This window comes from Medicago truncatula, chromosome 5 (genome assembly GCF_003473485.1).
Source record: "Medicago truncatula cultivar Jemalong A17 chromosome 5, MtrunA17r5.0-ANR, whole genome shotgun sequence".
NCBI lineage: Eukaryota > Viridiplantae > Streptophyta > Magnoliopsida > Fabales > Fabaceae > Medicago > Medicago truncatula.
The window spans coordinates 38,158,867-38,172,913 of record NC_053046.1 but is presented as its reverse complement, the minus strand read 5'-3'; the positions used below and the strand labels follow the sequence as shown (position 1 = coordinate 38,172,913).

At 31.2% G+C, this 14,047-nt stretch overlaps 2 long non-coding RNA genes across 4 annotated transcripts; one reads left to right on the top strand and one right to left on the bottom strand.

Annotated features, from left to right (window-relative positions):
- Positions 1 to 3,496: 3,496 nt before the first annotated feature.
- On the bottom strand, positions 3,497 to 5,087 carry LOC11429824 (uncharacterized). 3 transcript variants are annotated; one of them, XR_003012013.2, is made up of 4 exons: positions 4,955 to 5,087; positions 4,603 to 4,679; positions 4,160 to 4,294; positions 3,497 to 3,841 (listed from the first exon to the last, which is right to left on the bottom strand). It is a non-coding gene; the product is annotated as an uncharacterized lncRNA (long non-coding RNA). The 3 variants fall into 3 exon arrangements; XR_003012012.1 differs by having other exon boundaries at positions 4,950 to 5,081; XR_005646190.1 differs by lacking the exon at positions 4,955 to 5,087 and having other exon boundaries at positions 4,603 to 4,802.
- LOC11423200 (uncharacterized) lies at positions 5,080 to 8,572 on the top strand. Its single transcript, XR_003012011.1, has 3 exons — positions 5,080 to 5,214; positions 5,720 to 5,849; positions 8,129 to 8,572. It is a non-coding gene; the product is annotated as an uncharacterized lncRNA (long non-coding RNA).
- The last annotated feature ends 5,475 nt before the right edge of the window (positions 8,573 to 14,047 follow it).

Below are 14,047 nucleotides of genomic sequence, written 5' to 3'. Positions count from 1 at the left end.
ATAAACCATATTACATTCCGCTCACTTTTAACAAAAATCAATTTATAAAAAAAATAATTTTATCACCAAAGAACCAAACACACACTCATCTTCAAAACAATTACTAATTTTCTGCCATTTTAAAATAAAACTTAAAACACACACTCATATTCACAGTATTAAATTCGTTTTGGGATTCATTGAACCCTTTGAAATTGGTACGGCTAAAATATGGTTTTGGTCCCTGGAAATATGTCTCGTTTTGATTTTAGTCCCTGTAAAAAAAATTTGTTGTTTTTGGTCCCTGCAAAATATTTTGTTTTTGAAAATAGTCCCTTATTTTCAAAAACAAAATATTTTGCAGTGACCTTTTTCAAAATCAAAAGATTTTGCAGGGACTATTTCTCTAATAAATGGATTCAGTCATCATGTGTCACGTGTGCAAATCATCACAAAAGTGGAGCTAGGGACCAAAATCAAAATGAGGCATATTTGCAGGGACCAAAAACAACAAATATTTTTTACATGAACTAAAACCAAAACGAGACATATTTGGAGAGACCAAAACCATATTTTAGCCAATTGGTATTGATTCGAAGGTGGTGGAGGAAGAGGAAGAGGTGGAGGAGGAGGGTGTGAAGAAATAAGTGTGGTGGAAGACACCATTAATCACAATATTGCACATGGGCAGACTTAACACATATATTTTCTGTTTCATAAATGGTATTTATGGTTTTTCCAGAATCTTTTTTATCCTACCGGAAAAGTTTTATCTAGTTTTGCGAAAAATAAATTGAATACCGGAAAAGTTAACTGAAGTTTTTGGGAAAAATTTAATAAACTGGAATGGAAGTAACATGTGAGGGTGAATTAGCGAAAAGGGTAAAATATTTTTAATGATTTCTAGGGGTGAAGATATAGGTGTAGGGGGAATACATACCCCAAAAACTTTTGTTCAACAAAATTGTGGAAATGTAGGATGATTGAATATTTATGCAAATAAAAAATACTGGATTAAAGAATGCTAAATGATTGAATCAAATTAAGTGATTGAATTAATAACTTAATTTCAACTTATTACAAGATAAGCTAAAATATGATAATCACTTATTTAGATAAGCAATGAACTTGTTAAAACCTAGTTTAAAACTAATTAAGTTGAATTATTAACAAGTAAATGGTAAAAATAAGAATTGATTCAATTGGGTGAGAAGAAATATGGATTCTTCGAATCCCTTGTTTGATGCATTTGAATATTTGTTAAGATTAAACCCTCAAATTAGGTTTTTAGAAAAATAATTTTCAACCCAAAATTGAATTAATCAACAAGTGAAATTAAAAGAGTTAAGGAATAAATAGTTAAGAAATTAAAAGAGTTGAGAATTCCAAAAACACAATGCAATGATTGTATGCACATTTCCAAAACATGCAAGATAGAAATTTCAACAAGGGTTGCGATCTTGAGATCATTAGAGTCACCTAGTTACATATATGCTAAACTTCAACTTTTGATATGTAATCAAAACCAAAATCAAAGCTAAATACTAAATACCTAAGACAAGGGTCTGTACACTCACATTAATCACTTTCGAGACCACCAATACTTCACAAAAAATACATAAGACCATCCACAATGATGAGTGCTTCACCTATTTAACACCGAGTTAAATAAACACCCCTATTATGTAGTGATATTTATTAGTGCTTATAGAGAAGGGTGCTTATATAGGGACCCTCTCTCTTCATTTTTTTTGTGTGAATTTCATTTAATATTATGAAATAAATGAGTGTTTTAGAAATGTAATAATAAAGTTATTAGTTGGACCTATTAGTAAAGTAAATTTTGTTGTGATACTGGGTTGTAGGAATTGGATGCTTATTAAGTATTGACATTAAAAATTTATAAAATGAATGATGTGTATATGTGTGATCCACTTAAGCATTCAAATAAGGGAGCTCCATTGTAAATGGTTGTCAAAGAAATAATCCTTATTTAGATAAGATTAAAATACCGTTAATTCTCATTTCCTTTTTGGCCAGTGACCATGCGAGGAAGATATTGGTTCATAGGTGTAGATTGTTGCTAAGTAAACTATATTTGCATATGACTTCTCTGTGTTTATCAGTGTCAAGTGCTTGGTAATTTATGTAGGTGTGTTTGTTTTAATCTGTGGACGGGAGGGAATGCCCATACACAAATGATAATAGAACTAATGGAACACCAAAACATGCTGCTACTGATGCAGTGATTATAAGTGTTGAAACCAATATCAGTGTCTCTACCATGTCTTTATATGTGTGGTCGGAATTTACCGCAACAATTCTTGGTAAATTGTCGATGGGGACTTTTTCTGTTCTGTCCTTGTATCTATTCAAGCCTTTTTCTTTACTCTGTTGGTGTAATTCTTTTTCATTGCTCTGTTGGGATTCTTCATGTTCCTGTTTATTGTCTTTATCTTGTTCTCTTTTTTCTGGTGATTTTGAATCACTTTGTATAAATTCAAAATCAATCCAGAATGCATTTCTTGGACCATTATTTGCACCAGCAGATTCAAGTGCCATACTTGTAAGACGCTGCAAACATTGTTACAATATTACATCTATGTGTCATGAAAGAAAGAAGATAAGTTATGTTGGGTAGGGATGGGAACCTAATGATCATCTACATTGCGTCAACAACAAATTACTCAAATGAATGAATTGGACACTACACATTGGATCATCTTATTTATAAAACTAGATCTTTTACCCGTGCTACCGCCCGGGATATTAAAAATGGAGAAGTTAAAAAAGTTCCAAATTTATTCATTACATAAAAAATAAAATAAATAAATATAAAATCGTAGTCCCATCGTCTACACAATTGCTTGCTTTTTTCATTACTAAATACTAACATTATTTAGTAATTTTTTTTATATGTTCATAGAATGATTCAACAGTTTTGAATTACGTTCTTCAATTGACTTCTTATAAAATCATAGATGATTGTTGATTGTAAAAAAACAGTATTGCAAACAAAATTTATTTTAGTTTTGAGCATATTATTTTAGTTGGACTTTCCAACATTAAAAGGTAGAGGAATGTAAGATGATATTTACTTCATAAAGGTATGATAAAGATTTAAGCTGAGCAAATATTAAAATAACGATTTATTTGATTAGAATTAATATAGCAACTTCTATCCATTCCATTTCATAAGTTCAAAGTAATATAATTCTATTAGCAGCTTATTTGTAAAACAATCCATCAAATGAGTTTGGGAATGAATGTCAAAATTGATATACTTTGCAAAACAAACATAACCAACATGTCCAATTAATTATTTGAATCCTTTGTAATATCATTAAGTTTAAATTTTAGTCTAAATCATATTATGTTTACGTAAAGGAGTTTTCCATTATCATCGGTGTATTCTTTTGTTTTTTAACACAGATTTACCATTAAGAAATATAACTAAAAAGACTTTATATCAGTTTTATCTTGGTGTTCAAGGAATTTTAGTCTATACAAATTATACTTCAATTAAAATGAACAAACACTAAACAATAATAATGGAAACATAATTATCTTAAACCAAAAGGATAAACATACATCCTGTAGGATTGTAGGTTGGACTCAAAGCAACAATACATAATAATAAGGAAAAGTAAACAACAAAACACCGACGAAAGACATAAAGGAAACAAACATAAAAATTCAAAAGACAGACACGATTACGGCAACGCATTAACAACAGAATGAAAGACATAAATTTTGAGATAGCAACACTGAGCACGTCCATATCAGGCGAAAATTCCCAATTCTCCATGATTTCTCACCCTTTAGAACCCATCAATCATGAAGCCAATGAAGAGAAACTCACCTGAAAATACAGAAAACAAACATGATTGATGCAAGAGATATGATATATGATATGATCTTCAAGGTGCATATTGCATAGTCGTTAAATATTAATTCACACAAATAACAAAATTCTAGTTAAATAAATAAACTATGTTCAAAATTGCATATCTTAATGATCAAATAACAACAATATATTATAGAAGCCAAATTAAAAAAAGCAACAATATATTTATGTCCAATCAAGCGTGAATTTTCATGTTGATAGGAACAATTAGGAAACGAATGCAAACATTCCAAACACAATATTATAAAAGGATTATTTTGCTTTGTGACTTACACCGTAGAGTGCAGTATTTGTTAGAGGATTCATCTTTGAAAGAAGGTTCTAGAGTGAGATTGTAACACTTATCCGCCTTGAGTTCTTTAAATTTGTGTGTAACTATTGAAGAAAAGTCTAGGAACTTGACACGGCCTGTTTGGATGAATTTTTATTAAACTCATTAGATTCAAAAATAAATGAACAGATAAAGATAAACCAAATCAACAAAGTACATATTGTATCCTCATCTATCCTTCTATCACACTCTAAACTCTCTTAAAAACTCCATAATCAACATAATTATAATAGAACCTGATAAAGGAATTCTGACTATTTTATTTTTACTTCTTTCAGCACCACCAAAACAATTTTATTGACTACATTATCAGATTGTATTATTCATTGCAGAAACAAATAAAATGAATCTGAAAATTCGAAAATGGCCATGGATGAATCCTTACCTCCGTCGAGGAAGTGTGTGCTGCTTCCGTATTCTTCTAGTCACATATTACATAAAAAAAGTGGATGAAATAGAAACCTGAAAATTTAGATGGAGGGGAAGATAAAGAACAGTGAGTGAGAGATTGAAAGGAATTCTTCAAATATATAGCAAAAAAAATCACAGAAACGCACAAAAGAAGATCAACAACACGAATCACAGAAACCAGAACAGTTATTATTGATTATTTGCGGCAACGATCGAAATTGTTCTGGTATAATTTAAATTATTTTAAGAAAAAACAAATATAAAACCACCGAAACAATAAATTAGACCTTCCTTCAGAAAAATAAAAAACATAAATCGAACCTTACATCTCCAAACAAAAAATAACGAACCCTCTGCACCTCTCAACACAGAATCAAACCTCACCTCTCAGAAAATCGTTTCCCTCACCAAATCGGCCCCACCTCACCTACTAATCTCAAACCCTTACGTTCAATCGAACTTCACCCTCACCTCCCTGAAAATCACAATCTAAAAAAAACCCTGATTTCACAATTCAGTTTTCTAAACCCTTTGTCGCCGTTAACACCATCTCTTTGCAATCTATTAAAAGGGGCACCTCCTTGAGGTATCACAAAACTCTACCAATCCTCTATTTCAATTTAAATTGTCTTAATTTTTGTTTAATTTTGTATAAAAGAGTACCTGTTGTTTATATTATCAGATTTCATATGGGTTTGTTTAATTATTAGTTAATTGAATATAAATTTCGTATTATAATTCTTTTTATTGGTTGCTAAGTTGTGGTTTTCTTATTATGGCTGGTTGTATGTGGAAATCATGTAGGTGATACCATTGTTGTGTTTTTATTTTGTATATGTGATGGGTGTGTTTTGTTTATGTGTTGGTATTTTGTATATGAATTAGGTGTCTGTCTCGTAGTCTGTTATATTAATTTGTTATTCATTCTCAAATTCATTAGCTTAATTTTATTCCATTCCATGTAACTGATATTATATTCCCCACTTAGCGATATGGCTTGGTTGTTGTTGTTGTAGCTGCTATTATATTATATATTATACGATTTCAAAGTTCTCTATGTATATCTTAGATGGTATTTCGTTATTTGACAGGATCGTTATGGCAATGAAAAATGGAGATCTAGATAGCAAACATATTGGGTAATCCATTTTTGGTTGCTAACTTGGATTTTGGAATCCCTTGGCTACACGATGCTTCTAAAATGTGTTATAGAACTTCCAGGTATCTATTCACTTTTGATAGATTTTTTTTGTTACATATGGATAATGCACTCTGTGATCTTCCTGAAATTGATTGCTTACTCATTACTAAAAGCCTTGATGATCAATGTCATTTAAAGACCTTACACCCTTTGTCAATTTAGTTGTAACCTTCTCTTTTGGGTTATTTGAATTTTTAGTTTTAACTTGTCTTCCTGCCACATCGTTTGCCCATGGTATTGCTATTGTGATGTTGGGACTTTGTCAATTTAGTTTATAATTGCGTATTGTATAACTTTATAGCAAATTCAAAGACATCTTTTAGGAGGAGCCTTGCATTAACAACTTGAACGCAATCAACAATATTGTAAGTTTGGGGAATGTTTCTTTGTTTTTTGTGTAAAAATTTTAAAAAAAAAAAAAAAAAAGGAATGATGGAGTGAATAGGAGAGAGTGATCCGAGTGATAGGAGAAAGTAGTTATCATTAATTTTCTTTCCTAATGCTAGAAAACTAAGGGAATTCATGGGTTATAGATAATAGATAATTCATCATAATTTGCTAGGTGGTTATTAAATTGTAAAACTGATGTGTATCATAAATCTCTCCATTACTCTGTCTCATCACTTCTTTTTTTCTTTTTGTAATTTTTAAATTTCCGGCACAATGAATAACTAGAGTAAGAAAAATAAAATAATCCTTGTATACAATGCCAATTTTCGAAAATCAGTGTCAGAATAAATCAAGCGGTAATTAAAAATCAAACCTATTGATTTTTTCAAATCAGATGACTTGGTCATACTCTAGTTTAGATACCTCCTAAAGTTTACTCCTACTACTTACTAAATACTTATATAGATTAAAAGGGAAAAAAAATAATGTAGTATGCAGTTGTTAGTGATTACCCTCCGGTGATGTTAATCTAATCCTGTTTCGTAACTAGCTTTTTAAGAGTATCTTAGCCACGCCTAGAGTTGGCTACTTTTGTTATTGTAGGCTGATTATTGTAATTCAAATGTCAAAATTCCCGGTCGAACGATGTATATTTTTGTCGGCGTAGGTTGGCTAATCCTTGTAATTAGAAGATGCTCTTCTCTTTAAGTCTGCTATGCACTTCTGGTACCAGTTGGATTTATTTTAATAAATTGATTTCTTTATAAAAAATAATGTTTTATTTTTATTATCTTTCTTGATCTGAAACCGTGTTATACTTTTCGCAGTTGTGCCATCTTGTATCCTATAACTTTGTTGCTGGCTTATTTGTGATCTTTATATTATATCCTCTAAGTAGGAATTCCATCTAGTTTATGAGAGCCTAAGCAAGGGTACTCCTAACATGGTGAAGTACCTGTACCGGGTACTCGTGCTGTACATACCGAATAAAATCTAATAACATATTTATCCATTTTGATCAAGCCCTTCATGTATGTCTTCTTTTTGTTGATAATCATTTGTATGTTCTTTTACATAATAGTGTCAAGTTGTCTTATTATTATTTATTCATTTGAAATTGGAGGCATTCCGTTCTTATTTTTTGTCTACTAACTTAAATAACCTTGTAGTTCATATATTCTTATTATTTTGATGCGTTAGATAAGGTTTTATGCTCTCTTTAGCCGGTTGTGTACAAATAAATTATCGTGTTTTCGTGTATATATAGTTTTTTGGTACAATTTTGATAGTTTTGTGTTGATTTTTCTTGTTGATTTCGAATCCTGGTTTGTTGCCCCTTTGTTGTGATCTTTGTTGGCCTTGTTCTTGTTCGATTTCTAGCAGATATTCAGGTTGTTTATAGTTTTAAAAAAAACATTCAAAAAACCCTTTGCATTTTTTGCTAGCTCAAGTTTTGTGTTTTTCTGCTACCCGTCAATTTTGCATAAGTTGTGTGGCTGTTTTTGTCCTGTTTTAGCGGCTAACATGCTTCTTTTCTGCATATATTCTTTCCCATATTAGTTTTTTTTAATCATGTTTTAGCCTTTTTGTGGAGCTTTTGTTGTTGTGTTTTATTAGCAATTTTTACATGTGTGTGTGGGGGGGATTTTGGATTGCTTTTAGCTTAATTTGTTACCTTGTGTATCTATCACCATGCCTCTATTGTTGACTAGTGTCTGTTTCACATGATATATTTATGTGTTGACAGCGTAATTATTGTGTCACAGTCATTCACAGTTTCTATTACTTCAACTCCACCTCTCTTTCGACCACAATATTTGTTGTAATTTCAGAGAATGTACACCGTAAAGAAAGAAGTTTTTGTGATGCAATTATTTGACATCCTTTCATTATGTATTGGTAATTGCAGGAAAATAAAGAGAAGTAATGGATGTGTTTGATATCCAAGCCAAGTCTGACGATGAATTACTTCAAAAGATGCATAAAGGTAGACCATTAGAAGCAACCATTGGCAATTGGAAATGTGATTAAAACACCTCAAAAAGCAAGAGCAATTGAAGTTGTCATTGAATAATATATAGCTGCAACCCAACAAATGAAACCTGTCGAACCGGATAAAGGGTTTGTTGCAAACAATAGTATTAAGACGCAATTGGAAGTAGAAGCATTTAAGAAAATTGTTGAGTCGGGTAAAGGCTTTTGTGAGAACAATAATATTAAGAAGAAATTGAATGTGAGAACAATAATATTAAGAAGAAATTGAAGTATTCAGTGGATCATCAAGTTGATTGTTCAATTGAATCACATGTCTCAAAATTAAAGCATCTAAGAAACATTTTATTTTGAACAGTAATTTTGATTTCTATTTAACAAAATATTTGATTTTGTTATATAATTGTTCAATTTGAGTTTGATTATTTTTCTATCAATTTGGATTATAATGATTAAAGAAAAAAAAATTCACAACACATGTTTAATATTAAACAATTGGTCAAAAAAAAATATATTTAAAAATAAACTTTCTTATTTGCAACAGTGAGAAATGTTGTGGTAGCTTATGAACATTTGTTTATGGGAACGGTTTGATAGCCTATGAACATATGTCTATGAGAACGTTTTTCTTGACCTCTACGGTGCACAAGCGTTGAAATAGCCATTGACAAACCGTTTTGCAAAACAGGGAAATTGCTACGGTTTTTAAATGGAAACGACATGAAAGCGTTGTCTTATACAACATTAAAAACCGTCTTACAAAGGTTCTTAAGCCTACGGTTTAATATATGCCGTTGCCGTTTGTGAAGAAAAGCGTAGCGATATGCAAGCACAACGCCTCGGTCTGCCACGCCAGTAAAACCGTTCTGGTCTCCAACTACAACGCTTTTATGGAATTTTAGTACGGTTTTTTGGCGTAGCTATAGGGCCAATATGTTGTAGTGATGGCCACCAGAAGATGCTAAATGAATTGGAAAAGAGCCATATATGTCATCACTTTGAATTGTGCAGCATTTGCATATGCCAAGTAATAATTCAACACCTTCAAGGTAACCTATAGATACTGCGTAATGAAGAGGAAGTCTTCCATGTTTGTCCCTTAAATGGATCCAAGTTCGTTTGTTTTCTAGTATGGTGCTCAGCATTTCTGACAAACAAACATACATATATATTAGTAATTTTCTTAAAATGAAAATTTTCAAATTAATTCAATCTGTATTTAGACAATATTAAGTGAAAGTTTTAGATATAACCTTGGAGGCATAATATAATGACAGTTTGCATGATATATTATGATCAACTTACATACCTTGATTTTGCTTCATGATACTCCGTCCGTTTTTAAATATAAGTAAAATTGAATTTTTTGATTCATTCAATTAGTGATGTATGTGGTCTATAATATGAACCACATACATCATTAATTGAATGAACCTAAAAAGTCAATTTTACTTATATTTTGATAGAGAGGGAGTAGCTTCTACAACAGGCGATAATCCCTCCGGCTTAGCATCATTCTTAGGGCAATTCTCCAAGATTAGTTTGACTGCATCCTTGTCCTTATTTTCAACCGCAAGGTAAATTACAGATTTCCTTGCAAGATTAGCAATATCTAATGCAAATCCATAACAACAATCTGATAATGAATTCCCGAACCGATCTATAGTCTTGTAAAGTTCACAAACTTTGAAAATCTTGTCCCCGCCAATTCTCTTAATCTCACCACAAAACATTGCCTCATGTAACATAGTGTTTCCTTGAGCATTCTCCTTGTTCACAAAACATAATAGGTCCTCCATATTTAACACCTCATCATAGTCTTCTAAATCATTCCTACTGTTAGTACTGTATTCTAACCATGCCATTTTTATATCACGCCGTTCAATATTAGTATAACTTGCTAATAGTGTTTTAACGGTTGAGATGTGTCCACCTCTTGCAGCAACATGTAAGGGGCTATCATTGTTTTTGTTGAATGTGAACAAAAGTTTTGGAGCATGTTCAATTACAAGATTCACAATGTCATCTTTACCATACGAAGCTGCAATATGTAGCACTGTATTTTGCATAGGGGTCTCAATTTTTGTTAAATTAGAGAAATCCAACAAATTCGTTGAACCTCCATACACCAAGTGATATGCTTCACTGAGCAAATTAACTTGATTGTCAAATACGCTAGGAGTGATCTCAGTGACTTCTGAGGGTTCAAATATATTATATTCCCTGGTAAGACTCCATCTTGCTATAGTTGGTCTAATATTTTTTTTTCATCCAGACGGTCTAATATTTTTTTTTCATCCAGACGAGGAGCCATATTATAATCTCAATGGTTGATGAAGGTTGTATATATCTTGAATAAATTATTGTTACAATGACAAATAGAATATCCGGCAACAAATAATCCTGGTCCAGCAAAAATTCGAAATGTGCATGTTCAAATTTATATTGTATAAATAGAGCAATAATATGCTAATCAACTTCAATATTGTGATTGTACGATTTTGATCCACTATTTTTTTCATTATAATTTGATTGTCTATCTACAAAGTTCCCCAAAATTCATATTAAAGTGTTATCGTTTGTTGACGTTTGCCATCCTTTAGTTAGATTTTTCTTTAAAATTAAAAATATAGAATCTGAAAGTGACATTTCTTTAAAAACAAAGATGATAAAATCACATACATATGTTACACATTTTGTACTAGCTATGGGATCAATTATGCTTGATATTGAATCACAATTGTCTTTACTAGATTTTCCATGCTTCAGCTGTTTTTCTTCCCTCCTTGCTGTTTTAGGAGGGCTTGTTTCTTTTTGTTTTTGTTTTTGAGACTTTTTGTATGATGTTCTGATAACATTTATTGAATTTTTAACTTTATAAAAAAAATCACAATCCTCCCTCATAGATAAATATTAATAGAATATGTGATAAGAGAAATAACATGTGCGAAAGTGTAAAATAAGATTAAAAAATCACCACTATATAATATACATGGGAAAATATAAGGTTTTGGTGACGGCTCCCAAGAGAGAGAAGGGGAAAGAGAGAAGATGTTTTTTAGTCACAATAGAAATATATATCCTCCCTTTCTTGATTAGGACGATTTAACAAGTCGTGAAACTCGTGGAGAAGTAGTGTCCGAAAAGATTCAGGTCTCATAATTTCCCCCTTTAATTTGTTAACATAAGACAAGGATTTTTATACACATGTTTAGGAATTAAAACCAAATTTGTTTAGGAAATGCCAAGCTTAAGCAAACTCCCCTAAGCTTGGATAGCTCATTTTCCAATCAAAGTTCCTCTTCCCAAAGCAAAAATACGCCTGTTAGATGGAGCAAGCCAAGAGCTGGAAGGTATAAGTGCAATGTTGATGCATCCTTTCCAAGTGATTCCAACAAGGTCGGCCTGGGAATTTGCATCCGGGACTCAGAAGGGAACCATGTACGCTCCAAAATTATGAGTTTTTCTCCAGTTTGCTCGGTAGACGTAGGAGAAGCTTTGGGTTTATACCAAGCAATAAGGTGGATACAAGAACTTCAATTAACAAATGTTGATTTCGAGGTTGACTCTAAAAGAGTAGCTGATTATTTCAACAAAGGCCATGGAGATATCACCGAATTCGGCTCCATTATGGATAAGAGTATCCAATGGTGTCACAGTTACTTAACAAACTCTCATGTTGAGTTTATTAGGAGGCAAGCAAATGAGGTTGCTCACACTCTAGCCAAGGCAGCCGCATCTAGTACTAGCTTCCAGATTTTTGATGATATTCCTACATGTATCGGCGATCTAATTTTTAATGAAATGATATAATTTTCTTTCTCTCAAAAAAAAAAAAAAACCAAATTTGTTAATGATTAATACCTTCACATTTTTGTCGGGTATTGGATGAAAAATCCAAATATTTTAGTAAATTATGCATCTCACTTAGTAGAGTATTTTGGAATTAATTTAATAATTCCTCAATATAAGACATTCTCAAAATAAAGATTAAACATATAATCATATTTTAGTTCTGAAACCAACTACACATATCAACATGCATATAAATTTGGATTGATCAATTTTCCCATATACTATTACAAATACCGTATGTAGTTTTTCCGTGGTCGGTAATGCAAAAAAAAACTGATACGACGGATGATGATACATCAATTTTAACAATCTTGAACTTCCCTTGAATCTATACCACTATGTAAAAATGATACATCAATTTGGACTGGTTTTTTTTATTTCCTTCCATTTTTACCATCCATTTAGACTATTTTATCCTTTTTGTAATATTATTTACATTATTAATTAAAAAATAGTTAAATTTCATTAAAATAAGAATAATTCAACTACACTAAAAAATATATATATATTGTTCGTTTATTTTAATCTTATTTGGCAAATTTCTTTTGATGCATATATCAAATTTGATATATCTTCCAAGTATACCTTAATTTTATTTTATTTCTTCAAAGAAAGCTTTTATGTTTTTAATAATCAAATAAATGTAAACTTTAATTATTTTAATTGATAAAGGCTAAAAGACAGACACGTACCATATCATCATTCCTTCCAAAATAGAGAGTAGTGTCCGTCTTGAGATTAATCAAGAAATAAAGAAAGTTTATATTTTGTAATGGTTCCTTCCAAAATAGAGTGCTGACTGAGACCTTTCTTCTCTTTCTCAAGCTATGACTCCAAATCATTCATCAGATACGAAAAACTTGTTCGCAACGGTAATAGCGATATATTTCACCAATTATTCCAATCATATTGAGGTAGTGCATGTAGCAAGCCGAAAACTTACAAAGTCAAGAGTTGGCGGTAGAATAGGGCCAGATGATTCACTAAGCGACCCAATAGTGAGGTAGTGGCGAACAAGTTAGTTGTTTGGGAAATCTACAAGAGAAATTCGCAAAGTGGGTAACGTTTTGCTTAGGAATTTATGACGGTTTAGTGACCTTTGAAGAAACGTAAACTCGCTAAGTGAGCATCAATTGGTTTAGCGAATTTCCACTTTCAAGAAATTTATTAATAGAGCTAAAATCACATTTTTTTGGGACCTTTTGCCATTTTCTAGGTTCTGAACCAGAGAGAGCGACCATAGAAAAGAAGAATTACGTTTTGAGAAACTTGAGGAATCAACATCAATTATCATTTCATCTCTTATTGTTATGTATCATAAGACTATTATGTTTAGGTAATTATCTCTATTATTGGGAATTAGTGTAGTTTTTATGATTGTGATGTTGATATTTGATATGGTTGGTAATACACTATCTTTGTTTTGTATATCGATGAATTTATTTTCACACTTAATGATTTTCCGACATCAAACTTTGAAACTATAGGCTCTGTTTGGTAAAAAGAAGCCATAAGCTAGCTGATAGTTGATAGTTGAAAAGCTAGCTGATAGTTGAAAAATTTATTTATTAAAAATAATGTGTTTGGTAAAATTAGCTGTTATAAATATAAAATGACCTAAAAGTACATGACAATTTAATTTAAAAAAAATCAAAATTATGTCCCAAAAATTAAAATTATGTTTAAAATGGCCTTATATATTGCTAAAAAACCAATAGAACTCGTAACTTGCTGCTATCAAGCTTACTCTAGCATAACACGTTCAATTCATCCACACACACACATGTGTAAACAACTTTCTTATATTTTCACTAGTTGCTGGTAACTATTAAGGTATGTCACTTGTTTTAAAAACACAACAAATATATATATGAATCAAGACATTTATCAACAAATAAAAAAACTACCATCATTAACATATTTTCTTCTAGTTCTTGTTTATGAATTTTTGAGGAAGAAACCCAATTCTTTTCCAATAAAC